We start from the raw sequence: 26,957 nt of genomic DNA, 5'->3' as shown, positions 1-26,957 counted from the left end.
CTTAGGCAGAGAATCATAAGTTGAAGGCTAGCCTCAGCTACACAGAAATATTATATCTTAAAAAACTGAAGATAATTCAGCTATAAATTATGAAATGACAGTTGGGAACTTCCACAGCATGTTGCTGAGGAAAAGAAGCCAGTTTTCAAAAACAGCCTGTTGTATGAGTCCAACTGTATGAAAGTTTTGCAAAGGTAAAACTGTGGTGAAATTAGGAAAGACCCGAGCTTTCTGGAGTGGTGAGATAGACGGCAGCTGGGTGAGTAGATGAACTGTAGCATGGTAAGAGCAGTGAAATTATTCTGTACTGTATTGCTATGTGAGAATATTTTATTATATATTTGTCAATACTTGAACCATGCTCTATGTTTTCATTTAAATTGTTTGAAAGCCTAACATTACTTGAAAATATTTTTAATTTTATTTTGAGACAAGGTCTCATTTTGAGCCTGAATTGGCTTAAAACTTATCATGTTTCCCAAGCTGAACTTGAACCTGGGATAATCTTCTTGACTCAGCCTCTTGAATGCTGAACTATAGGTATAAGATACCACCTTTAGACAAAAAAAAGAAACAAAAACTGACTCGGTGGGCATTTTGCATTACGAGATGGCCATGAGTCTATGAGCCAAGGGTGGAATTTATGGTTTGAATATGAGATGTCCCCCAGAGGCTCATGGTCCCTTTTTGGTGGCACTGTTTGGAGACATTATGGAGCCTTTTGGACATGAAACCTAAGGGGCAGCAATGGATACTTAGAGACAACTCTTAAAGGTTTTATACACTTCTGGTTATATTTTTCTGACCAACCAAAATGTGAGAGAGAGCTGTCACAAAGTCCAATAACCACAGACTAAGTTGCCAATAATGGCCAAAAACCTGCACCAAGAAAATATTCCATTTATTTAGTTATCAGGAAAATGCAAACCAAAACCACACCAAGATTTCTTTACATCAGAATGGATATCATCATGAACAAACAAACAAACAAACAAAAAACCAAATTCTATAGAGGATGTGGGAGAAAGGGAATATAAATTAGCCCATTCATATGGAAGTCTGTTCTTTTGTGGAGGCTGCTCAAAATACAAAAAGGTAGAACTACCCTCCATGTGTATACACCTATGTTTATGATGGCAGTATTCTGTAAATCAATGGAATCAGCCTAGCCCATTATTACATGAATGGATAAAGAAAATGTGGGATGTAGAGTGTCAAAACGTGTGCACAGGGGAGTATTATTCAGCTATACAGATTGACTAAGGATGTCACTGGCAGGAAAGTAGATAAAATTGCTACTCATCATGTAAGGTCAGTCAGATTCAGAGGCAGTTGCAGCGCTTTTTACCTCATATGACGAATCTTGGTACAAAACAGACTTTATTTATTTATTTCTTTATTTATTTATGTATTTAATTTTTTGTTTTTTGAGACAGGGTTTCTCTGTGTAGCTTTGCGCCTTTGCTGGAACTCACTTGGTAGCCCAGGCTGGTCTCCAACTCACAGAGATCCACCTGCCTCTGCCTCCCGGGTGCTGGGATTAAAGGCGTGCACCACCAACGCCCAGCCAAAACAGACTTTATAATACAGTAAGAAAGACCATTTGGGAAGAAGGAGGCAAGTCAGGAGGGAGAGGTGTGGCTAGAGATGGTCATGGGAGATGGTTGGATTTCATTATGAAAATATTATAATGAAATATTATGTTCAATTTATTCACACTAATTTTAAAAGAATGCACTCTATCAGATGTTTTATCTTCATTCTCTCAGATTAGGTACATATAGCTAAGTAATTTTTGAGCCATTGTAAATATTGATTTTCAGATTCCAAATTTAAATTATTTATGGCCTCCTTAGAAGATGTGACTGGACTCGGTGCTCATATTGTATGCTCTTGTTATACTCATCAGTTCCAGGAACTAATTTTTGTATTCTTCTGGCTTTTGTACCAACATGATTTTGCTTTATGTGTTTTCCTGTAATCATACATTTGACCTTATATTAATCTTCTAGTACTCCCATAACAAAATACTATAAACTTAGAAGTTTAATAAGCAGATTTTCTCCCTCATAAATATGGAGGCTTAAATCTAAGATAAAGGCATTAGCAACTGGAGTTTCTTTTGAAGCACATCTCCATGGCCTGCAGATGGCTAGCCTCTTGCTTTGTCTTTAATATATATATTTGCTGAGGCGAGAATCCAGGGCTCTACACATAGTAGACAAGTGTTTGCCACTGAGTTACATTCTCATCTTCCTTCCCTACTTCTTCTATATAATATGTAACACTTGCCATTTAAATTAATTTCGTTATTATTAGGAGGTGCTTATGTGCATGTGTGTGTGTGTGTGTGTGTGTGTGTGTGTGTGTGTAGGTGTGCACATGCCAGTGTGATATATTGAGGTCAGAGAAAATCTTTCTGGGTTAGTCCTCTCTTTCCACCATAGGATCCAGGGATAGAGCTTGTCATCAAGTTTCTACAGCAAGGGCTTTTACTCACTGAGCCATCTCATTGGCTCACATTTTCTGTTATGATCTTTGTTAAGTTCATAAGTTTATTAAGTACATTATGCAACCATCACCACAATATTTAAAACTTAATAATAAAATACCTCAAATTGTAATTTTAACTCTTAAGTGCAAGGCTCTGACCTCCTTTCTCCTTGGCTCTGGGTGTAGCACGAATCTTAAAAAAAAAAAAACCTGGAGCAAGGTATTGGGGTGAGCACTGAAAGGTCAGAGAAACAACCAGTCACAGCTAACCTCACCTCTCCAATTCCTCGGCTGACTTCTTTTCTTCAAACTGGAAGCATCTGAGTCCTCATCTGCAATGCATCTCAGCTGAACTACTGCTCAAAGCCTAAAAGCTTTACCAGGTTCTAGTTCCTGGTCCTCATGCCTTATATACCTTTCTGCTTATCACCATCACTTCCTGGCATTAAAGGTGTGTGCCACCATGCCTGGCTGTTTCCAGTGTGGCTTTGAACTCACAGAGATCCAGATGGATCTCTGCCTCTGGAATGCTAGGTTAAAGGTGCGTGTGCTACCATTTTCTGGCCTCCATGTCTATCTAGTGGCTGTTCTGTCCTCTGATCCCAGATAAGTTTATTAAAGTGCACAATATGTTGGGGGTATCACCACATCTGGGAGCCTCTGTTTCACTTATGGCCTTAAGAATTTGACTGTTGGATATAGTTTGTATATATGGAAGCATACAATATTTTCTCCTTGCATCTGAAGTGTTTCCTTTAACACAACAATTCCAAGGCTCAGCTATGCAAGACACTCATTCCTTGTTATGGATAATAATGTGACATTGTATGTTCTTACTGCATTTTGCTTATCCATTTATTGGTTGATGGACACCTGACCTCGGTTAGTTATACCTTTTGACAAAGATTCATTCAAATCTCTGCTGGAATATGCCTGTATGAACACCCACAAGAGGATGGATGGGTCATAGTGTAATTTAAAAATTCATCGACAATTGTTGCATCAGAACACCAGTCATACTGAGTCCAGGGTATATGGCATAATCTCCATCACTTCCATGGCCATGATTCTACTTCCAGGTTAGTTTATACTCTCAGCCACTGGGGTTAGAGCTTTACTGTACTTTCTTGAGAATGATTTGGTTATAGCAGATGCTTTGTCCATGTACAGTTAATGTGATTATTGAGATTTCAGGGTTGAAACCTGAAACTTTTAATTAGTTTTCTAATGTGCCCTTGCTTCTTTTTTATTTCTTTGTTTCTTGTTTGTTTTTTATTTACTTTTTTGCACATTTTACAACTTCCTCTTTAAAAGCTGGTGCCTTATTTCTTACAGGGCCCTCACTTATTACACTATACCATCAAGTGATACTATACTGTGTCATGAGTCAATAAACATTTCATAACCAGACATTCCCATTTCCTCCATTCTGACACTTTGGGATATTTCTGTACATTTTACTCATCTTATGAAATGTATCTTATGTTAAAGTGTTTCAAGTTTTTCTTAAAATGGTTAATTATATTCTCAAGAAATAAAAATTTCACAACTATAATTGTCTCTAATATTTGCCTACACACATTATTCCTAGGGTTTTCCATTTGTTTGTGAAGATGAGGACTTTATTCTTTTCTTTCTGCTTGTCTTAGGGTTTCTGTTGCTGTGAAGAGACACCATGACATGGCAACTCTTATAAAGGAAAACATTTAATTGGGTGACTTTCAGTTTCAGACCTTAAGTCTGTTATCATCATGGAAGGAGCTGAGAGTAAAGGAGGAGCTACACCTTGGTGCAGCAGACACCAGGAAGTAAACTGAGACACTGGGCACGACTTGAGCATATATGAGACCTCAAAGCCCACTCCCACAGTAACACACTTCCTCCAAAAAGGCCATACCCACTCCAACAAAACCACACCTCCTAATAGTGCCATTCCCTATGAGCTTATGGGGGCCAATTACATTCACACTACCACACTGTTATTCATTGTCTTTTCTTATAATACTGTTTTTTTTTTCTGAATTTTTTCAAGTTGTATATTGTCTCATTTTATTTTTCATTTTAATTTATTTGAATGGTTGTTTTGCCTGAGTGAATGTCTGTACACAATATACATCTCTGGTGCCCACAGAGGCCAGAAGAAGACATCAGACCTGCTGGGACTGGATTTACAGACTGTCATGAGCTGCCATGTGGGTGCTGGGAAGCCAACCTGGATCCTCTGAAAGAGCAGTCAGTGCACTTAACTTCTGAGTCATCTCTCCCATTGCTTGTTTTCAGTGAAAAAAGTTAAACTAACCAGGGATGGCAAAATGGCAAAGTGAGTAAAGGCACTTGCCACTAAGGCTGATGACCTGAGTTCAATTCCCAGGACCCACATGGTGTGAGGAGGGAACCACCTCCTGAAAGTTTTCCCTTGACTTTCACAAATGTACCAAAGCACCTGCCCATACCCAGTCCCTATATATAAATAAATGTAACATGAAATTTAAAAACTGAAATAACTGTAGGTCGAAGAAAATTACAAAAGATCATTCAAAGAAGTTCATTATGAGATCTTCCAGTTTCTTCCAATGGCACTGTCTTACAAAATTATAAGACAAAATTAAATAATGAATTTGACATCAATGCAGTCCATACTCCTCATTTATACTTTCATCAATTGTATGTGTGGCGTTAAAGCTTTATATAATGTGTAATAATTGCAGTCACAAAGATTCCTTACGTCATCGAAAGCTTTACAGCTGTATTCCAATCTCTTTTCTTTTTTAAAACGTTGTTTTCTCTTATACAATACACCCCAATGACAGTTTCCCCTCCTTCTACTCCTCCCAATTTCCCACCAACTCCCTTCTCCCCCAGATCCACTACTCCTCCATTTCCCTTCAGAAAAGAGCAGGCCTCCTGGGGATATCAACTGAACACTGCATAACAAGTTACAAGAAGATTGGGCACAAACTCACGTATCAAGACTGGGTGAGGCAGGCAACCCCATAGAAGGAAAAGGGTCCCAACAACAGGCCAAAGAGTCAGAGACACCCCACTCCCACTCCTAGAAGTCCCTCAAGAACACCAAGCTGCACAACCATAGTGTATATGCAGAGGACCTCACACAGACCCATGCAGGCCCCATTATTCCAATCTTTTAAGCACCCAGGTTCTAGCACCTGGTAATCACGAATGTGTTAGTTATCTCTATGAGTGGTACTTTCTTTTAAAGATATTTTAAGAATTTAGTTTTTTAAAAAATACATTCCACTCTCTACCAGCTTTCAGAGTGGCTGATGAAAAGTCTATAAACCTTTGTTGTCTCTATAGCCATTGACTGTGGCAATGCAATATCCTGAAAGTATCTCTTATATTCTAAGAGACTGGAACTTTTGGTAGATCTTACAACCAGGATTAATACACATTGAAGTCATTTAAGACCTAAGACTGCTAGCCTACTGCAGACCCAAACTATTTGTTTAACCTGCCTTTAACCTGTACGCTTTCCTATGTAATCAATTTTTACAACCTAAGCTAATGCATAGCTGTAATCTTAAGTTATGTACTCTTCCACGCCCCTGACTCAGAATAATGCATGTGTATTCTTTGCTGAAAACAGCAAATACACAAGTTGAAAGCAACTTTCTAAATCTACCATAAATGCTGAAAGCCAATCATTTATGGATATCAGTCGACAAACAATGATGTTTGTTGTCTGGGTCAGTTGGGATCAGTTGGAACCAGAGACTTAATCCCTTGTAAAACTCTGTTAAAGATTTCTGAAGTTTCTCATTCCTTTCCTGAGTGATTTTTTTCTATGCTGTTCAATAAATGCAGAGTAAAGCTAGAGACAGACACACAAGTGATTGACACCATTCACAGATAGGCACAACAGCTCATTCAACAGACAGAAACAAACTGACACATACAGAAGCACAAACACACAGAGATATACACACAGACAGAAAACACAGGGAACATGAAGTAGAGAATTCAAATCTCGAGTCACTCTTGGTTAAATGATTCCAAGAGGAAGGGCTTTTATTTCTTTCTTCAGTGCAACACATCTATAACTCCGAGTTAATCACTAATGTGCATAATCTGTGCAATTGATGTTTCCCTCCTCTGTTTATAAACGTTGGTTCTGATGTTCTTTCTGTAGTTTCCTTCAGATTTTAGCTTCTTTGATCTGTGGTGCTGTATGACTTTCCTGAGGAGACTTGCAAATGCACAGAGAGCAGACAGAACAAAGATCTTGTCAAGTCTAATTTGGTAAAACTGTTGAATTTATTGGGGTTACTTATGGAAAGATGGGTGACTTGTGACAGCTGTACCACCAAAAAGTCTCATCCCCAGTAAAATTTTAAACTTTTCTGTACTTTAATATTTTAAAAATTATTTATAGCTGGGGCTGGAGGGAGTGGTGGTTTGAATCTCAAGAGATGATCAGGGAAGGGACTTGTGAATACTTTGTGATCCTCTTAGCTCCTCCTCAGGAGGGAATGTGAACAGTCCCATTCCGACAGTCCTAGATTTTTTGCTGTGTAGCTGTTTGATTTCACTGTGGTGACTTTGGGCCATGGTCTCCCACGGCTCACCACACTGCTCTGCTCTTAGGCAGTGTTGGTGAGGACAAGCACAGAGGGAACAGCTTGCATCGCATACAGGCATATATTTTTCATCTAATTAGAAAACGATCTTCAAACATTTCCTCCCTTTTGTTTTGTCTTGCCACTCACTTCTTGCATTACCCATATTTTAGGTCATTTGATGTTGTCTGCATTTCATTGGAACTTATCATTTGTTTTGCTTTTAATTCACCCCTCCCATTTTTCCTTCTGGATTATTTTCATTGGCATATTTTCAAGTTTACTAATCTTTTGTTAATGTGATGTTACCCTTGACCACTATAGAATTTATCTCAGATGTAGCATTTTTCATCTTGGGGTTAGATATGAGTCATTATTAGACCTTTTAATACTTTGTTTAATGTATTCAACCATTCCTTAATCTTTTTGAACACATGGATACAGTTACAACAACTATTTTAAAGTTCTTCCTATTAATTCTGCCATCTACCTTATTTTTGAGTCTATGGAAAATTGTGGGTCATATTATCCTGCTTCCTTACATGCTTTGCAATATTTTATTGAATAATGGAGTATGAATTTTATCGAATGTGAATGTTACTTTCTTGCATGCTTGAAAATTATATAGTCTATAAATGTTCTTTAACTGTATTATTGGACACAGTTAACTTCTTTAGAAACAGTTTGACTTTCTTAAGCAGGTTTTCCATTTATTTTTCAAATAAATGGGCCCACATAGGTTTCTTTTTCTATGTGTTTAACTTTCCTCTGTATCAAGACAGTGGCTTTTGAATACTACTGCATGATTCATCATGTAGTCTAGGTTTTCTACACTAGACCCATTTTCAGTCTTGAATGAGGTATTGGGCTCATTCGTTCTCTTTTTGTAATGAAGGTGACTGAGGCTGGTACTCTGGAGTGGTGTGTTAAAAAGATGAATAATCTATGTCTCCTGGAAGTATGAGAACAACTTTGAGCCTGTTTAATAATTTCCTATAGTACCAAAAGCTACTCTGTATTAATCAGTAGAGACCAGATTATTCTTGTTCAACAAATTGAACCTTAAATTCCTGTGGCTTAGTACCACAGATTTTTTTTTTGTTCCCTCTTGAAAGACAAGAAAAAGCTCATGAGCTCTTCTGCTTATTTTTTTTAAACTAGCACAGAGAATGGTTGGGTTTATTATAGCATTCATTCGCACATGCGCATCATGTAATTTGTCCATGCTCACTTCATCATTGCTATCTCTTGTCTCTTTCCCTCAGTCACAATAGGCCTCCTCTCCTTCTCAAATAATCCTTCTTTTGATTTCGTGTCATATGTTTAAAACTTAGTTTCCACATGAGAAGCATTTTTGGTTGTGAGCCTAGCCTTTAACGGCTAAGCCATCTCTCCAGCCCTCTACATGAGAAGTAAAACATACACTATTTGCTTTTCTGACTCTGGCTGATTTTGTTCTACATTCATCCACTTTCTAGCAAATGACATAATTTCCTTATTTATGCCAGAGTAAAGCTCCATTGTGCATATGTACCACATTTGCTTTATGTGTATGTGTGTGCTATGTGGATGTATGTATGTGCATATGTGTTTGTGTGCAGGTGCATATGCATGTGTGTGCATGTATATGTGGAGGTCAGAGGTTAATGTTGGGTATCTTCCTCTATTACTCTCGACCTTACTTTTGAGATGGGGTCTTTCACTAAACATGGAGCTTACTGACTGTGAAAGACTTGATGGTCAGTAAGCTTCCAGGATCCTCCTGTCTCCACTCTTCCAATGCTAGGGTTATAGGAATGTGTCACCATGCCTGGCGTTTTTATTTGGGTGCTGGAGATACAAACACATGTCCTCATCCTTGCCCCTCAGGTGCTTTACCAACTCAGTTATCTCCCCAGTTCTGTATATTAAAATTTCTTTACCCACTCAGGTACTGATGGGCGTCCAGGCTGGATCTGGCTGTTGTGAATAGTGAAGTAATAAGCACGCATGTGTAATTATTTCTGTGTTGTGCCGACTTCGAGCCTTTTAGGCCCATATCCAGGAGTGGTTTATCTGGTAGTTCTGTCTTGAGGTTTTTGAGGAATCTCCAGACTCATTTCCACAGTGGCTTGCACTAATTTACATTCTCAATAGCAATATATGTTTGTTCATTTCCCACATCTTTATCACCAAAGGGCAGCCTAGATGTGATATATGGCAATTTTGTTTACACTTATTAATAATTTTTTAAAGAAATATTATAGAGTGTGTAGGCTTTACATAATTTTATCGAAGGGCTAAGAAGTGTAGAGGAGAAAGAGGAATGTTCAGCTTCACCTTTTATGTTGCACACTGAAAATGTGTCCTGAATATTTTTGAATTTCAGGTAAAGCACTTTATTTATTTATTTATTTATTTTTGCTGGTTCGAACAGGGTTTGTGTAGCCCATGGTATCCTGGAACTCACTATGTAGTCTGGGCTGGCCTTGAATGCTCAGCAATTCTTTTGCCTTTGCCTTTCAATTGCTGAAGTTATGTGCATGAGCTGCCATACCTGGTTAACCTGTGTTATAAGTGATCTTCAGTTAGCTGGCAAGCAAGAACGGAAGAATGGTGATTCTGTCTCCTGATGGGACTTCATGCTACTTGGAAGGTTTGGGGGGCTGTGGGACTCACTCATTGTTTGAATCACAAATGGCATAAGTCACAGATATCAGTGAATAAAAGTTACCTGAAGAAAAGAAGGGTTCCTGTGTTTTGCCAAGACATTTTCTTCTTATTTCTTTGGCCTTAGCTAAGAACTAAAGGAATGTCTTCCTACCTTGTGAAACATAGTTGAAAATTTTCAGTTATAATTTTAGCCTCTGAAATATCATTATGAGCTCAGGATGGCAAGTGCCAAATGTGCATATGCAAGTGTGTGTGTGTGTGTGTGTGTGTGTGTGTGTGTGTGTGTGTGTGTATTTATCTAAGCATTTACAAATGGTAGGCTTTATCTTTACGTTTATTTTATAGAAGAAAATCTGATGTTTAGAAAAGTTAAGCAACTTGTTCACAGCCCACAGCTGGGAAGTGTCAAAGCTGGAATTTGAACTTGGGTTTGTCTGACTCTAGTATGGGTCATCTTCTCATTCACCCTGCATGCCTTTCTGTTGCTTGGCATTTTTCCTCCATGATTCTTTATTTCAAGTTTTGAAAGCTCTGTTATTGCAAAATGTCTTTTGCCAGAGTATTTTGTTTCTTACTTCTTATTTCTCAATACCCACAGCACTATTTTGTGTAACAGAGACTCACTAGATCTTAGTTAAAATATTTAAAGAAAAATGCTATCTAAAATTATGCCTTAAAAGCTAGCTAAAATCATAGTAAATACAAAGGGTGAAACTGGGTGATAGACGTGTTCTACTTGTATCTATTGCATTGCATAGTTCAAACCTCATGCTAAACCCACCTCTGGAAACTGCTGTGCACAGAGGCCAATGGCCTGTGTCAGGAGAGCTTAGTCTTACAGCATTATTTGACCAAGAGAAGGCATTATGATGGTAGCCAGACAATGGTCTTCAGGTGTCTTGTGGTGAACCTTTGGTCAATAGAAATTCTGAATAGTTCATGTTGGTGGAGAAAGACTTGGTGATTTTGCAGCAGTTTCACACCAGGGCTTGAAAAGAATGGTGTCAGTAAGAAAATGAGAGAATTCCAAGCAGACACTGAGAATATGGAAACCAGAGGAAAGTGGGTAGAAGAGCACCCTCGTGTAGTTAAAATCAAATAGAGGGAGGAGGGAGAGAGGGAGGGAGAGAGCGATGGATGAGGGTAAGGAAGGGGAGAGAGACAGAGACAGAGAAAGATGGAGAGATAGAAAGAGAAAGAGACAGACAGACAGACAGACACACATGCGCGTGCGCTCACACACACACACACACACACACACACACACACACACAGAGAGAGAGAGAGAGAGAGAGAGAGAGAGAGAGAGAGAGAGAGAGAGAGAGAGAGACTGTTCCGTTAAAGATAGAGCATGAAAGATCAGCAGATACTCCACATTTAGGGACAGAAAGGACCATCTCTTCTCTTTCAAGCTCTGCTGGATTGTCTCTGCCTCATATTGGACTCTGGTTCTCCCTATAGAATGTGGTGCTCAGGCCTTTCCTGGTTAATCCAAGGCTGTCCATTGTGGTTTGCATTCTTTTGGCCACATTGCCATGTGACTACCATTTTCCTGCATGCCAACACTGTGCTGTATATAAACTAAGGCTGAACACTTAGTTTCAAAAGCTCCCCTTTGCCCTTGGAAGCAGATCATCAAATATAGTAGTTGTTTTTTTATATATATACTAAATATAACTGCATTTAGACAAGTAGGGCTGTTGATAGCATGAATGAAGTGTTGTAAAATATTACTTTAAGGTGTATTACTTTTGTTTATCCTACATTTGTTTAACTCTGTGAAGCTGTGTTACTGTGTCTGTCTAAAACTCCAGATGGTCTAATCAAGAACTGAATGGTCAATAACAAGGCAGGAGAAAGGATGGGTTGGGGGGCTGTCAGGCAGAGAAAATATATAGAAGGATAAATCTGGGTGGAAAGGAGAGAGCTAAGACCCAGAGAAGGAGGAGGACTCCAGGGATCAGCCACCCATCTACACTGCCAGCCATGAAGTAAGAGTAAGATTTGCAAAAGTAAGAGAATGGGAAAAGCCCAGAGGCAAAAGACAGATGGGACAATTTAAGTTAAGCTGGCAAGAAACTAAGCCAAACTAAGGCTGGGCATTCATAACTAAGAATAAGCCTTTGTGTATCGTTTATTTGGTAGCTGGGTGGTGGCCCTCCTCCCCCCAAAAGAACAAAACCCTGCAATGATATTTTTACATACTAACTTGGGGTTCTTGTATATCCATCTAGAGCCTGAGAAAGCTAAACAACAACAAAAAAGGAATATGGCTCCTTTAAGAGTTTTGGCCAAACAGTTTCTGTCAATCACTGAGTCCTTGAGCAGCTAGTACATTAAGTAAGATTAAAAAAAAAAATCCCAAGTAAAAATGCCTGCTGTAGTACAAGCATTGGCATTCTAGAGCTCTAGGAAGTTTGAATGCAGTTCCTGGTCAGACAAACCTCTGACTGGCCATGAGTTTCACACTTGGCCTTCATGACCCTACAAGCAGACTGAGCCAGCTGAGAGACACATTGGAGATTCCAGGTGTACCTTAGCAGTTTAAAAGTTTGCTCATTCATTTGATTACTGGAGTAGGCTAGTTCAAGCACCTTCTCTACTATTGCTAGTGGACTGGACTAGGCCCTCTGCATGGGTGAGACAGTTGTTTAGCTTGACTTGCTTAAGGGGCCCCTTAGTGGGATCAGTATCTGTTCCTGCTGCATGAGTGGGCTTTTTGGAGTCCACTGTCTATACACGGCCTTGGTTCAGGGGGAGAGGCTTGGACCTGCCTCAACTGAATGTACCAGGCACTGCTGACTCCGCATGGGAGTACTCGCTGAGGAGGAGGTGGGAATGGGGGGTGGTTTGGGGAGGAAGGCTGGGTTGACAGGAGAAAGGAAGAGAGAGGCACCTGTGGTTGGTATGTAAAATGAACAGAAAATTTCTTAATAATAAAAAAAGGAAAAATAGTTTGCTTATGTGGTCAAAAAAGGCTAGAGATATGCAATAAAAGTAAAAGAGGTCCAGGCAGAAACACCTCTAAACAGGTTACAGTGTATTTAACAATGTGCATAGGCTTAAGAAAAGAAAAAGTATAGTCATAGCAAGAAATGAGTAGTTTAAAAATAACAGTAAAGTCTTTAAAGAGAAAGTAAAAGTAATATAAAAGAAAAAAGCCATATAACATGGGAAATATACAGGGAGTCTGGATCCTGTATGTTATTGTGTTGATTTTGACTATTTTGATTGTTGAAAAGGGAAGAACAGCTGCAAAGAGACCTGGAATGGAAAGAGGGACTAATGAAATAAATCAGCCTATATACTTTAGGAATGCCTTAACTTTTCAAAAGTCAAAAAATATATTTGTCAAATGGAAATCAAGAATGATTTGGAGTTTTGTTCCCACAAGAGATGAGATGTTGTGGACTCCTTCAGGAATAATATGGATCAGGTTTGATCAGCTAAGACCTCCTGAAACTTGACAGGTGATAGTTACCAGCAAAGATTACTGTTGGTCTTCCCATGACTTGGCCATTATCTTAAATTTTCTCTTTGGGACCCTAAAGATGCTTTGTTCATAGACAGCAGGAAGCAGTTTGAAGAAAATGACACTCACATTTCCAAGAAGGGTTGTGGGCATTTTTTGATTATTTGGTGGGTTATGGATGTTTGTTGTCATTGAGGAGAATATAGTATATTGATGCCAATTTAAAGTTATTTTTGTTACATTGTATATGTGTTTCCACTCTTGTTTAAGGTGTTTTAACTATACAGTTTGTAGCTAGAGTTTTCCTGCCTTGCCCACAGTCAGGACAAATCTTTTTCACCTGCCAGTCCCCCAGTTGTTCAGACCCAACCAAGTAAACACAGAGACTTATATTGCTTACAAACTGTATAGTCGTGGCAGGATTCTTGCTAACTGTTCTTATATCTTAAATTAACCCATTTCTATAAATCTATACCTTGCCACATGGCTGGTGGCTTACCGGCATCTTTACATGCTGCTTGTCCTGCTGGTGGCTGCAGTGTCTCTCCTTCCTTCTTCCTGTTTCCCCAATTCTCCTCTCTCCTTGTCCTGCCTATACTTCCTGTCTGGTCACTGGCTATCAGTGTTTTATTTATATAGAACGATACCCACAGCACAGTTCACTAAAAAATGTAAGGTAAAGTTCTAGTTTTTGAAAGCTATTATTATAAATTATATAGGAATCAAGAAACACAGGTCAGTAGTTAGTCATTTTTAACAGTCAAAATTGTAGATATGTTAGGTATGTTTTCTATGTTAAATAGATATATTTTAGACAGATGGTCTTCAGATACTTCAAAGTCCTATAGGAGATGGCATTTGACAATGAGACACATCTGCTCCTGGCAGCACCAATTTACTTCAGAGAAAATGATGGGCATTGAGAAAACTCCTCATGGAGTTTGCTTTCACTGTGGCAAGGTTAGTCACTGGGCAAAGAAACTGTTTTTGCCTTTGACTGCTGACAATGTTGTGTGCAGACTCAACATGCAGGACACACAGGAAAGTGACTATTGAACTTTGTCAAAACAAGACAGGACAGTCCTTCAAAATTCCTGCTTCACAGAAGAGTTTTCCAGATATTCTACAGGACACAGAGGAAAGCAACTAACAAACTTTGCCAATACAAGGTAGGGCAGTCCTTCAAATTTCCTGCTTCACTGACAAGTTTGATAGCTGTTCTAGATCTGTAGGCTGAAGATGGATGCCCCATGTTACAGAAGAACTTTAGGTGACTGTCCAGGCGGTCGGATGTCTCTGTCATTTCTAGCGTCTGGGAAGTTGTTTGCAATGCACTTTCTGTTTACTTAAATAATGTTCTATGTTTCTGGGGCCTTTGATGGAGTCTAAGACTAAAAAGTTATAGTTGCAGTTTTCCGTAGATATAATAGAAAGTAAATTAGGTATAAAATTTTGGATTTACTAAGATATACTAGGTAGTGCATTATTTTCTTTAAATATGCTAACTGCAAATGGACAGAATATTGCAAATGTAATTCCTACTTGATAATTGTTTTCTTGTATGTAGTTATACTATATTAAAGTTAAAAACATTTCTTTTTATTCAGGCAAAAAGGGGGAAAGGTTGTAGATATGATTTTAAGGTGTATTACTTTTGTTTATGCTGCATTTGTTTAACTCTGTGAAGCTGTGTTACTGTGCCCGTCTAAAACACCTGATGGCCAATAACAAGGCAGAGAGAATATATAGAAGGATAAATCTGGGAGGAGAGGAGAGAGCTAGGACCCAGAGAAGGAGGAGGACTCCAGGGGCCAGTCACCCAGCTACACAGTCATCCACAGAGTAGGAATAAAGTAAGATTTGCAAAAGCAAGAGAATGGGAAAAGCCCAGAGGCAAAAAGACAGATGGGACAATTTAAGTTAAGCTGGCAAGAAACTAAGCCAAACTAAGGCTGGGCATTCATAACTAAGAATAAGCCTCTGTGTGTGATTTATTTGATAACTGGGCTGGTGGCCCCCCCCCCCAAAGAGTAAAGACCTCCAATAATAGTGAAGTAATTATATGTTTATACCTAGATTAATTTTGAGTAGAAATAGAAAACAATTCATCTGAGTATTTTTAAGTTAGTCATTAATATGTTTTATTGCAGGTACATTTTCCCCCTTTGTATCTGCAGTCAAATAAAATCTACTAGTATATTTTACGCCTGGTATAATTTCTGTTCCTTTGCATCTGTGGGTAAAGAACACATTTACATTGTCTCCCTTCTTGTCTTCTCTTCAACCCCCATTCTGTTTTTCTCTGCGCCAATTCTCCTTATCTTTTCTTTTAGTATACAAAGAGTTCCTTTCTACAACTTCAGAGATCTTGCCAATACAAGAAATGGAGGCAACAGATTGTGAATCTTGTGCTTGGATTGTTACCAGTGGAATTCAAGTTTGCCTTGTTGACATTAAGCAACACATTGACTTTAAGGAAAGTCCTTCCACTTTTCCTTTTCCCTTAGACTTGGGATACAGCATTTTATAGATCTTCACTGTAATGCTGGGATAGTGGCCAAAGAAATGATGGTTTTCAGTAACACTAAAAGAGACCTGAGGGTTGACGTGTGGGCCTCTGGGAAAGAGTGACCTGTCATGGTGTGTCACCAGCTTGATGCTTTTGTTCTAGCAAATGCTTGCTCATTATGCCCAGAAGGCTCTCACTTAATTTCAATTTTTAGGAAGTCTGAAAAAGCTATGACCAACAATTCAATTATTTTTCTATTCATGCCAAAAGAACTCCTGACAATGGAAGATTACCTGGAAGCCTCTATCCAAGGTTATAAACAGGTTGGAAAACACTGGGGTAAGCTAGGTGTGGTGGTTTATGTCTTGCAATCTCAGCACTGGCCAAGTGGAGGCCAAAGGATTGACAGTTATAGTAAAAACTCATTAAAAAACAAACAAATTAAAAAAATAGACATCCCTGGTGAAACATGTCTGTAATCCCAGCACTTGGGAGACCTAGACAGTTTGAGGCCATCTTGGACAACACTGATGACCCTTTTTCAAAACAGAAACCCAAAACAACAAAGTCCAACAATCCTCCCCCATATAGCTATAAGATTGTATCTTATAATATATCTTATTAGCTCTTAATATATCTCTTGATGAAATCCAGCAGTTTTAGAAAACAAGGAAGCAACTTCAGCATGTGTAAAATCTTGGCAGTAAGAAGGCAGAGGTAGAGGCCGACACAGAGGAAGCAGGGATGGGGAGCTCATGGGCAGCTCTGTTTACAAACAAGACTCTTCAATGAACAAAGAGGAAAACAAACAAATGAATGACATAAGTAGGGCTGGGGACGCAGCTCAGGGATGGAGCATTTGCCCATAATGCATATGGCCCTGATTTAATCTCTAGAAACATAAAACCAAAGAACAAATGTCCTAGTGGCTGAGCTTCTACAAGCACCCAATGATGAAGCAATGCATGTTGTATAATTTAAGTAATTTGGTCATAGCATCTTTGTGGCTCAATATGAGGTCCAAGTGAAGTATGGACCCAACAAAATTGGTGTAGATAGGGTAATTACTACAGAAATGTAAACAGAAATGTTTAGCTAGTATGATGGTTAGGTTTTTTTTTTTTTTTTTGTCAGTTTGACACATGCTAGAGTCTTCTAGGAAGAGGGAACCTTCAGTGAAAAAAAGCTCCTATGAAGTTTGCCTGTGGGGCATTTTCTTGATTAATGATTGATGTGGGAGGAGGCACGTCACTGTGGGTGGTGCCACTGCTGGGCATATGGTGCTGAGTTATTTAAGAAGAGAGGCTGAGCAAGCCACAAGGAGCAAGTCAGTAAGTAGCACTCCTCCATGGCTTCTGCTTCACCTCCTACCTACAGGTTCATGACTCAAGTTCCTGCGCTGAATTCCCTCAGTGATGGCGTGTGGTTTGGAAGTATAAGCTTAAATAAACCCTTCCCTCTCCAAGTTTCTTTTGCTCACGTGTTTTTTTTTTTTTTTTTTTTTTTGTTAATCACAACCACAGAAACTGTATTCAAGACAGCCAGAACCTGCAAAATACAAAACTTACATACCACAGTGGAAATGGAATGTCTGGTAATTAAAATAATAAAGATGTAGAAGAAAACTCATACCCCCCTCACATAGACAACGAAAAAGAAAAAGAAGATACAAACATGTATTTAGCTCTCTATTTAATTATGTGTCTGGAATTTTGTTTTGTTTATCATAACTAGAGTCTCCTGATTTATGTCAACTGTAACCCTCAAGATCTGGGTTAGCACCCAATGTCTACCCATTGGAACCGGTGCTGCCAGGGATGGGGAGCATGAGTCAACTCAGGTCTCCCTCGGGTCCAGGAACTGAGACCCTTTCCCCCTCGATTGTGACAGGGAACACAGGAGGTGCTGGGGTCCTCTGCATGCCGTGCCAGACAGAAACCCAGCACCTAAAGTAGGTGCCTGGGACAAGAATCTGAGGCCCAAGTCCAGTATCATTTTATTATAGCTTGTTAGATGTGCACAGAGTAATTTTCTTCTAAGTCCAAGGAATTTATTTTTTACATTTAGCAGATTATCTAATTGCTAGAGAAACAAGCCCGTGTTTTTATCTGAAACTGCAGATTTCATCAGATGCATTGACACATCTAAGACATAGTCTATGGGCTTCTGGTTGTTTGTAGTGCTATTGAGACAGAGTCTCCTCGTGTTACCCAGTGTGGCCTCAAACTGTCCTTGTTTCCAAGTTCTAGAATTATAGACATGCACCACCATGGAGAAGTCAAACATGTAATGACAGTAAGACTGAATATTATCTTTTCTTGGTCTTTGCACATGTGACTGTGAACTTTTCTCTTTTTCCTTTTGTGTTTTCCTTCTTCTACTTCTTTATAGATTAAAAAACATTTATTTTTCACTTATTCTTATCTGACACAAATTATATGGAACAAAAGAATAGTCAAGTCCTAGAAGTGATTTTTTTTTTGGGATAGTAATGGAGGCCCCTTCTCTTTCAGTCATTTCACACCTATGAAAGGGTTTGGAAGAATCTGAATTTCTATGGGTTGTGAATGATGCAGCCATATACAGTATAACACTGCAGATGTTAAAGCGAGGGTGTTGTGCCAAGGGTGTGGGAGGGAATATTCCAGCAGAGATGAGACCAAGACGGAGTCTACAGTGAGAAGCCAATGATTGCAGCAAAACCTCTGAGGCAACAAGGCATTAGGTCTATATTATTCAGGTTACTGGGTGAACAGTGGTGCTGGACACTCTGGAGGCTTAGTGACTATGTTAGGCATGCGTTTTGTCTACTGACTTTCAGATTAGTTATGTTTAGGAGTAAACAATGTGAAGCTGCATTGCAAGATTCCAGACATTAAATGTGCCAAGTACTTGAAAAGAACAGTCTTTCCTTAGTTCAGATTTAGTGAAGGAGGGAGGGAGGGAGCGAGGGAGAGAGAGGGATGTACTAAGGTTATGCAAAGCACCCTGAACTAGTTTCCCATTCTAGAAGTTTCCTAAATGGTTTCATTCTAAGTGAGCTTTACATTCACTTGTTTTATACCATGATTTATGAGTGCATCAAAACTCTCTCATATGTACAATTAACACTAAATAACCCTTTGCACCAGTTCTGTTTCATACATATGACTTCCTTTTCAACTTGCCTAAAATTTACAGGAGTTTACAAAAATAGCAGGATTTGTGGGGGGACAACATTTTGTAAGAGTTTTCTTGTTTCAGGATTCCCTCATCACCACCTAATGTTTGGCTGTGGGTTTCCATCAGTTAGTGAATGAAGCCTCTCTGATGACAGTTGGGCTAGGCACCAATCTCTGTAGCAGAACATCATTAGGAATCATTTCATTGACTTTTTTTTGTCAGTTGTGTTTGGTTCTATCCTAGGTCTCTGGGTTGTCCAGTCTTTGGGTCTTGTCCCTCCAGGCAGTGTCAAGGTTGGACTCTCCCTCATTGTATGGTTCTTAAGCTGGACCAGTCATTGGTTGGCCACTCCCACAATTTCTGCTCCACCTTTATTCCAGCTCATCTTCTAGGAAGGACAAATTCTAGGTTGAAGGTTTTGTGGCTGGGTTGGTGTCCCAATTCCTCCACAGTAAGTCTTTCCTGGTTATAGGAGATGGCCAGTTCAGGCCCTGTATCCCTCATTGCTAGGACTCTTAGCTAGGGTCACCTTTATAGACTCCTGTGAGTTTCTATTGTGCTTGGTTTCTAGCGGGTCCCTAAGATGCCCCCCCCATTCCAGTTGTCTCTCCCAGTACTCTATCCCTCTATCCTCTCCCGCCTCATCCCTCCTGTTCCCATCCCCACTCACCCCCCTCCACCCACAATGTCTATTCTATTTCCCCTTCCCAGGGAGATTCCCTTTGAGCCCTCCTTTTTATTTAGCTTCTCTGGATTTGTGGATGTTAGCATGGTTCTCCTATACTTTACAGCTAATATTCACTTATAAGTGAGTACATATCATGTTTGTCTTTCTGGATCTGGGTTACCTCACTCAGGATGATTTTGCTAGTTCTATTCATTTGCCTGCACATTTCATGATGTCATTGTTTTTAACAGCTGAGTCATACTCCATTGTGTAAATGTATCACATTTTATAAATCCATTCTTTGGTTGAGGGATATCTAGGTTGTTTCCAGTTTTTGGCTATTATGAATAAAGCTGCTATGAACATAGTTGAGCAAGTGTTTTTGTGGTAGGATGGAGCATCCTTTAGGTATATGTCTGGAAGTAGTATATCTGGGTCTTGAGATAGATCGAGTCCCAATTTTCTGAGAATTTTCCATAATTGATTTACAAAGTGGCTGTATAAGTTTGCACTCTCACCAGCAAAAGGAGAGTGTTCCCTTTGCTCTGAATCTCTGCAGCATGAGCTGTCACTTGTGTTTTTGATCTTAGCCATGCTGACAGGTGTAAGATGGAATCTCAGAGTCATTTTGATTGGCATTTCCCTCATGACTGAGGATGTTAAACATTTCTTTAAGTGCTTCTTGGCCACTTGAGATTTCTCGTTTGAAAATTCTGTTTAGATCTGTACCCTATTTTTAATTGGATTATTCGGTTTGTTGATGTTTAGTTTCTTGAGTTCTTTATGTATTTTGGAAATTAGCCCTCTGTCAGATGTGGGATTGGTGAAAATCCCACATTCAGTGGGCTGCCGTTTTGTCCTGTTTGCAGTGCAGGACACAGTTTCTTAAATGGTGAAATGTGATCCCATTGGAGAAAGTATGAAACATTTGGCAACAGCAACAGGTTTCTGAACACTTCACAAACAAAAATTAACACAAAACCAAGCACATAATCATAAGGTGTTTATGGCAGTGCTTACCCCCTTTACACCTCAGGACTTCATTGTAGCCTTGTTTCACAACATATCACATATGCTTATCACTGCGCATGCCTCCCTCTGCCCATGCTCTCTCACTGCACACATTCTCTCACTGCACATGTCCTCTCACTGCACATGCCCCCTCACTGCACATGTCCTCTCACTGCACACACTCTCTCACTGCACATGCCCCCTCACTGCACATGTCCTCTCACTGCACATGCCCCCTCACTGCACATGTCCTCTCACTGCACATGCCTTCTCACTGCACACACTCTCTCACTGCACATGCCCTCTCACTGCACATCCCTCTCACTGCACATCCTTCTCACTGCACACACTCTCTCACTGCAATGCCCTCTCACTGCACATGTCCTCTCATTGCACATCCCTCTCACTGCACACACTCTCTCACTGCACATGTCCTCTCACAGCACATGCCTTCTCACTGCACACACTCTCTCACTGCACATGCCCTCTCACTGCACATCCCTCTCACTGCACACACTCTCTCACTGCAATGCCCTCTCACTGCACACATTCTCTCACTGCAAATGCTCTCTGGCTGTGCAATACTGTAAATGGACAGTCTGGTAATGCCTGGGCTCAGATTTGAAACTGCTTTGTGTTGTGTATCACAGTGTTTGAATTGTGCATGTGAAGTTATCTGCTCCCATAGAAACACAGTGGTTTAATTATGAACAATGAAGACTTTCAATACTTTTTACTGTCATTGCTTAGTTTTTAAGCATCAGATCAATGTATCTTTGAATTGTATTAAGTTTGTTCTCAAACAGTAATGTTGAATTATTGACTTAAGCTTTGTAAGAATCAAACAAATTAACTAACTAACTAACAAATATTAAATGAACTCTCACTTAGGATTAGGACAGAATGTCCAATGATTTCTTAAATTATCTTTGCACATTTCTGTAATTTTTTACTATGTATTATGTGAAGTGGCATTCTCAGCACCAATGTTTATAAAACCAATACATCAGTAACTGAAAAACATTTAAGGTGTACTACCTCCTGGAGTATTGTTCAGCCAAAATTTAATGCTTTATGTAAAACTAAACAACCACATTCACCTCACTAGTCTGCAAGTTTGCTTTCATCCTTAAGTGGTAAAATTATATGTACACTAAAGAATGGTTTTATGGCAAGTTTCATTATGACTTATTTTCAGTAAATGTTTGATTTGCATGCCTGTTTTATGCACTTGTAAAAGCTGAGTAATATCAAGATGTATCAGGCAAAAGGGTTGAAGCAGAAAGAGTTTAATCCAAAGTGGCTACTTTTTGTTTTTTTCCCTTAGGTTTATTTTTTAATTACAAAATTAAGACCCACATAGCAATTAATATCTTAACATCTACTCTATTTCCAAGTGACAGAGGATTGATGGTAGTTTCTGTAAATGGATATTTCTTCCTGGTTCCAAATAACCAACTCAGAGGCTGAATATGAATTATAAATGCTCAGCTGATAGCTCAGCCTTGTTGCTAGATAACTTTTACACTTAAATTAACCCATATTTCTTATCTATGTTTAACCACATGACTGGGAACCTCATCTTGCTTCTTTGCGTTTGCCAGTGACTCTCTTTGACTCCTCCCTTCTCCTTCCCAGCATTCTGGCTTTCCCACCTAACTTTATCCTGTTCAACTATTGGACAGTCAGCTTCTTTATTAAACCAATCACAGTAACAAATTTTCACAGTGTACAAAAGGATTATTCCACAGCATGAGTCTCATTGTTTCAGAGGTGTGTGAAGGCTTTTTAAGTTCTTTTATAAAATGTATATTGGATGAGCATCCACACATACACACCTATACATACATAACTCTCAGCTTTCAGATCAATTTATATGTGGGAGGAAAGTTATGAAGAATTGTAAAACTACAATTATAAGAACTCTGGCACCAAAGTGAGCTCGAGGCACCAAGTACTTGGTGAGGAAATGTAATGTAATATTGGTTCACAGAGTCATATAGATGTTAAGTATGAAATCAGCTTGTCTCTCTTATTTTCAGGGTATCTGAAATACATTCGTTTTCATGAACTCAGCTGTCACCTGTATGAAAGATTTAGAAGTTTTCCTTGCAAATCAATGATGTACTACAGGCTAATGCTTGTATTTATGTATAGATTAATACAATAGGGATTTCTGGTTCAAAATGGGTATACTTTAAAACACCACTTTCTCTTGTCATCCATCAACAATACAGGAGAGTTTTCTTTAAACTGTGATTTAAATGCATGTATCTGGACTTTACCAGTCATTTTCATTTAGCCGAATAGTGGCTGAGAAATTTATGGTATTATTCTTTGACTTTTATTGACTTGAATGTTATTAATTTATACATAGTGCTACATTGTTTTTGCAGAGTATCTTTTGTTCTTATTATTTGTTTATCTAAAGATTAGACTTTTTCTTTATGAAGAAACATGTATAATTTTATCATATTATAATTAATATTATCTTTGATCTTGTTTAGGTTCCCCCCACACCTGAAGCTTTATCTGGTTAAATCTTTAATTTCTAAAATAATATTAATTTCTGTGTGTTTTGACTGAATGTATGTCTGTGCATCACATGCTTGCCTGATATCTGCAGAGGTATAAAGAGGGCACTAGATCCCTTAGAACTGGACTTACACACAGATATGAGCCACCATGTGGATATTGGGAACTGAACTCCATGTCAAAAGCAAGTGCTGTTAACTGCTAAGCCATCTTTCTAGGCCTTTAAATTATTTTTAATTTTAATAAATTTCCTATATGTTTTGAAGGAGTCATATATGTCACTCACAATATCATCAAACTACGCTCCAAATATATTTGCATTATGTAAACCATGGTTGATGATTATTTTTGTTAGTATATTTAATTTTTTCCACATGTGTAGCTAGTTTCCTGGGAGTATATATTGAATAATTTACTTTTCTTCCAACAACTTGGTATAAGTTTATTATAATTGAAGTTTTTCCATGCAATTGTGTCTATTCCTTTACTTTTTTTTTTTTTTGCCTATTTCTGTGAGCTTCATAAGATTTATTTTTTTAATTTATTGTGGTGTATCAAACTCAGAACCCCGCCCATGCTAAGCAAGCATTCTATTTGTGACCTATATGTTTAGCCCCATAGTAAGTTTTTTTTTTTTTTTCTTCCCGAGACAGGGTTTCTCTGTGTAGCTTTGCGCCTTTCCTGGAGCTCACTTGGTAGCCCAGGCTGGTCTCGAACTCACAGAGATCCGCCTGCCTCTGCCTCCCGGGTGCTGGGATTAAAGGCGTGTGCCACCACTCCCAGCCACCCCCATAGTAAGTTTTAATAATACATAGGAGTTATTCCTGTGTAGCTGGAGAGTTTTTTCTCTGGGTCCCACCAAGCCCTCCCTGGCAGTCCCTTAGCCCACTTATAAAATAAACATACAGATGCTTATATTATTTAAACTGCTTGGCCATTAGCTCAGGCCTATCATTGTCTAGCTCTTACTCTTATATTCAGCCCATTTCTATTAATCTATACTTTGCTACGAGGCTCGTGGCTTACTGATACCTTACATATTTCTTGTCCTGGCAGCGGCTTCAGGCAGTCTCCTCCTTCTCTTCCTGTTCCCTTAATTCTCCTCTCTGTTATTCCCACCTATACTTCCTGTCTGGCTACTTGCCAATCAGTGTTTTATATATTAACATATTTGCCATACAGAACATCCCACAGCATTCCTGCCAGTAATCCTTATTAAAAACTATTTTGCTGGTGAGGTAGTTCAAGGGGTAAAGGTCTTTGTTACAGAACCTGGTGATCTGAGTTTGATCCCCATGGTGGAGAGAGAGAACCAACTCATGGAGATTGTCCTTTGAGCCCTTGCCTTCAGTGGCACACACGTCTCCTTGCCTGACACAAATAAATAAAAAAAAAAAATGCAATAAAAGTTAAAAAAAATTCTTGGCAGCTATTTTATTATCTTTCAGCTTAAAGAGCTAGTGGGTTTTGTTTAAAAGTTCACTAAGTTACCTATTTCTGAGAAAATGATTTTTGCTTTGATTTCTTTTCATTTAAAAAATAAATATACACAATAAGAAGTTTAATTAGGAAATCCTCCCACATGGATAGCTTGCACTTTGTTCACATTTAGTCCACTTATACTTATTTATGTTTTAGACTTCACAGCTTTTTGTCAAAGCTTTGTATCTTTTAAAATTTTCTGATAAGGCTTAACATATAAGTGTGATAATTGTGGCAGTGGGTTAGACTTCTATGCTCCCTGTCATTTTCTTACTGAATGCCTCTTTCTGAGCTAGTTGATGGGGTGGTGAGTTTCCCAGATGAAAGCATATAAATTGTAAATGAAGATAATCCTGCTTTCTTTTTCTCTAGTAGATCTTAAACTTCTTGAAAAATAGAACCGCACAAAGCATCTTTACTTCCCGATTCTATTAGAGATATCCTTAACACTTCACAGTGTAAACAATTTCTCATGACAAGTTCTGGTATTTGTGTTGCAAATATGATCTCTTAGGTGATATTCTTCTTATCTCCTTGTTTAAAATAATGAATCATTTTGATAGCTGCATTTAATGTTGATTCACCCTTTTAGTCCCCAAACTTGCTTAATCATTGTGTATTGTTTATTAAAACCTACTGCTGTACCGTTCCTTTGTGTTTTTATTGATGAGTTGTAATCTTATGTGAAGTTGACTTTCAGCTTTCTTTTCCCGATGAACCCTAATGAGCCTCTTGAGCAAAGGCTGTGTGGTTCCGTTAGTGGAAGTGTAAGAATATGCTGAGACACGTGAGAATCACCTGTTCATTCAAGGTGGGAAGATGCTGGAGAGAAGAGATGTTGTATAAATGAGCCAAGTAGTTCTGTTTCTCAGCAGCTTGTGTCTGGGTTGAGAGTGAGTTCCACAGCATACGTCTATTGGTTCCTTACAGCTCACACTGGCTGTAGGTGGGATGGGGAGTCATTTTCTCTTCCTGAGAAACTTCAGGTTTTTCAGCCACACTCTTGCCACTCACTCCCATGATTATCCCACTCCAGTCCTCTCTCTGTGCAGGCCTGCTCTGGCCTCTAGTTGTTTTTCTTTAGGCTGCTTTCTCTCTTGCTCTAGTGATGTATGGAGCTAATGGAAACACAGCACTTGTGGCTACAGATAAGGTTGGTCATGGGAGCTATGACAACACCTTTAGTTAGGATACATATTTTGTGTCAATATTAAAAGTAATACCTATGCTGTTACTCCTCTGGGTTCACACATGATGAAATCAACTGACTAAAATGAACTTTCCTAAGGAGAATGAGGGACATCAAGTTGCTTTGAATCCCTATGTAGGTGAGTAGCTGCTGAAGGCTTAAACAATCAGCAATAAACTTATTAGTGATAATTAGTATGCTCAGCTTACTCATTGTATTCAATTAGCACCTTAATGTATCTGAGAGAATGATCTTTTAGTACAATTAGGAGATGAAGTGGGAAAAAATTCATTTGAGACTCTCACTAGAAGGACCCTGCTAATTTGATGAAATGAAATTTAAATAATTCTCATAAACTCCAGAAATATTTGGCTGATTTCCCCAGTATAGCCAAAGCCACTGATTCCTAGTAGAATTGTTTGTAATAATGGAAATATTTTGATACCTGGTATGGGAACCATAAGCCATATGGGCCAATTTAATGTGTCTTGGGTCAAAAAATTGAAATTTTAATTTAACTTGACTTAATGGCCCCATGTAGAAAGTGTAGATCAAATTATTCAAATATCTCGAGCTGCCAAATTCAGTTGTTTCTAAAGTGCAGTGAGAAAGTAGATTATTCTTGGATAAGATTTTGTCAATGCAGTATTTTAAACTTCATCAATCTTTCAAAATAACTACATGATTTTGGACTTGTTTTGTTTTGTAGTTGATGCAGTGAAGTCTCTGAAAATAGATGGCTTATAAAAAGTAACCCAATTGTTGAAAATGTTATTTTTTTGGCTTATTTATTTCTGATTTTCTTCACTTTGATTAGAGAATGTTATTGCTGCTATTTTAATGTTGTGGGACTGATTCACAGTAGCCTAATAACATGCATTTTAATAGTGGTCCTAGGTAAAACTAAATTGTGTTTTTTATTTCATGGAACATATCTCTCTATATATATCTGTTATACATATGGATTATTTTTACCTTTAATTTCATTCAGAGCTTGTTTCACTTAACATTGTTTGCTTACTTTTGAGTGATATAACAGTTGTACATACTATGGGGTATAACATACATTTCAGTTCCTGTATGTGTGCATAATGATTAAATCAGGGTGATTATCATACTCCTCACCTTAAACATATGCCATATTTTTGGGGTGATGCCTCTCTTCTGTTTCTTTCACACATGCAACACGTTACTGTTCACTATATTCA

This window comes from Peromyscus maniculatus, chromosome 2 (genome assembly GCF_049852395.1).
Source record: "Peromyscus maniculatus bairdii isolate BWxNUB_F1_BW_parent chromosome 2, HU_Pman_BW_mat_3.1, whole genome shotgun sequence".
In the NCBI taxonomy this organism is placed as follows: Eukaryota; Metazoa; Chordata; class Mammalia; order Rodentia; family Cricetidae; genus Peromyscus; species Peromyscus maniculatus.
This window is presented reverse-complemented; position numbering follows the sequence as displayed.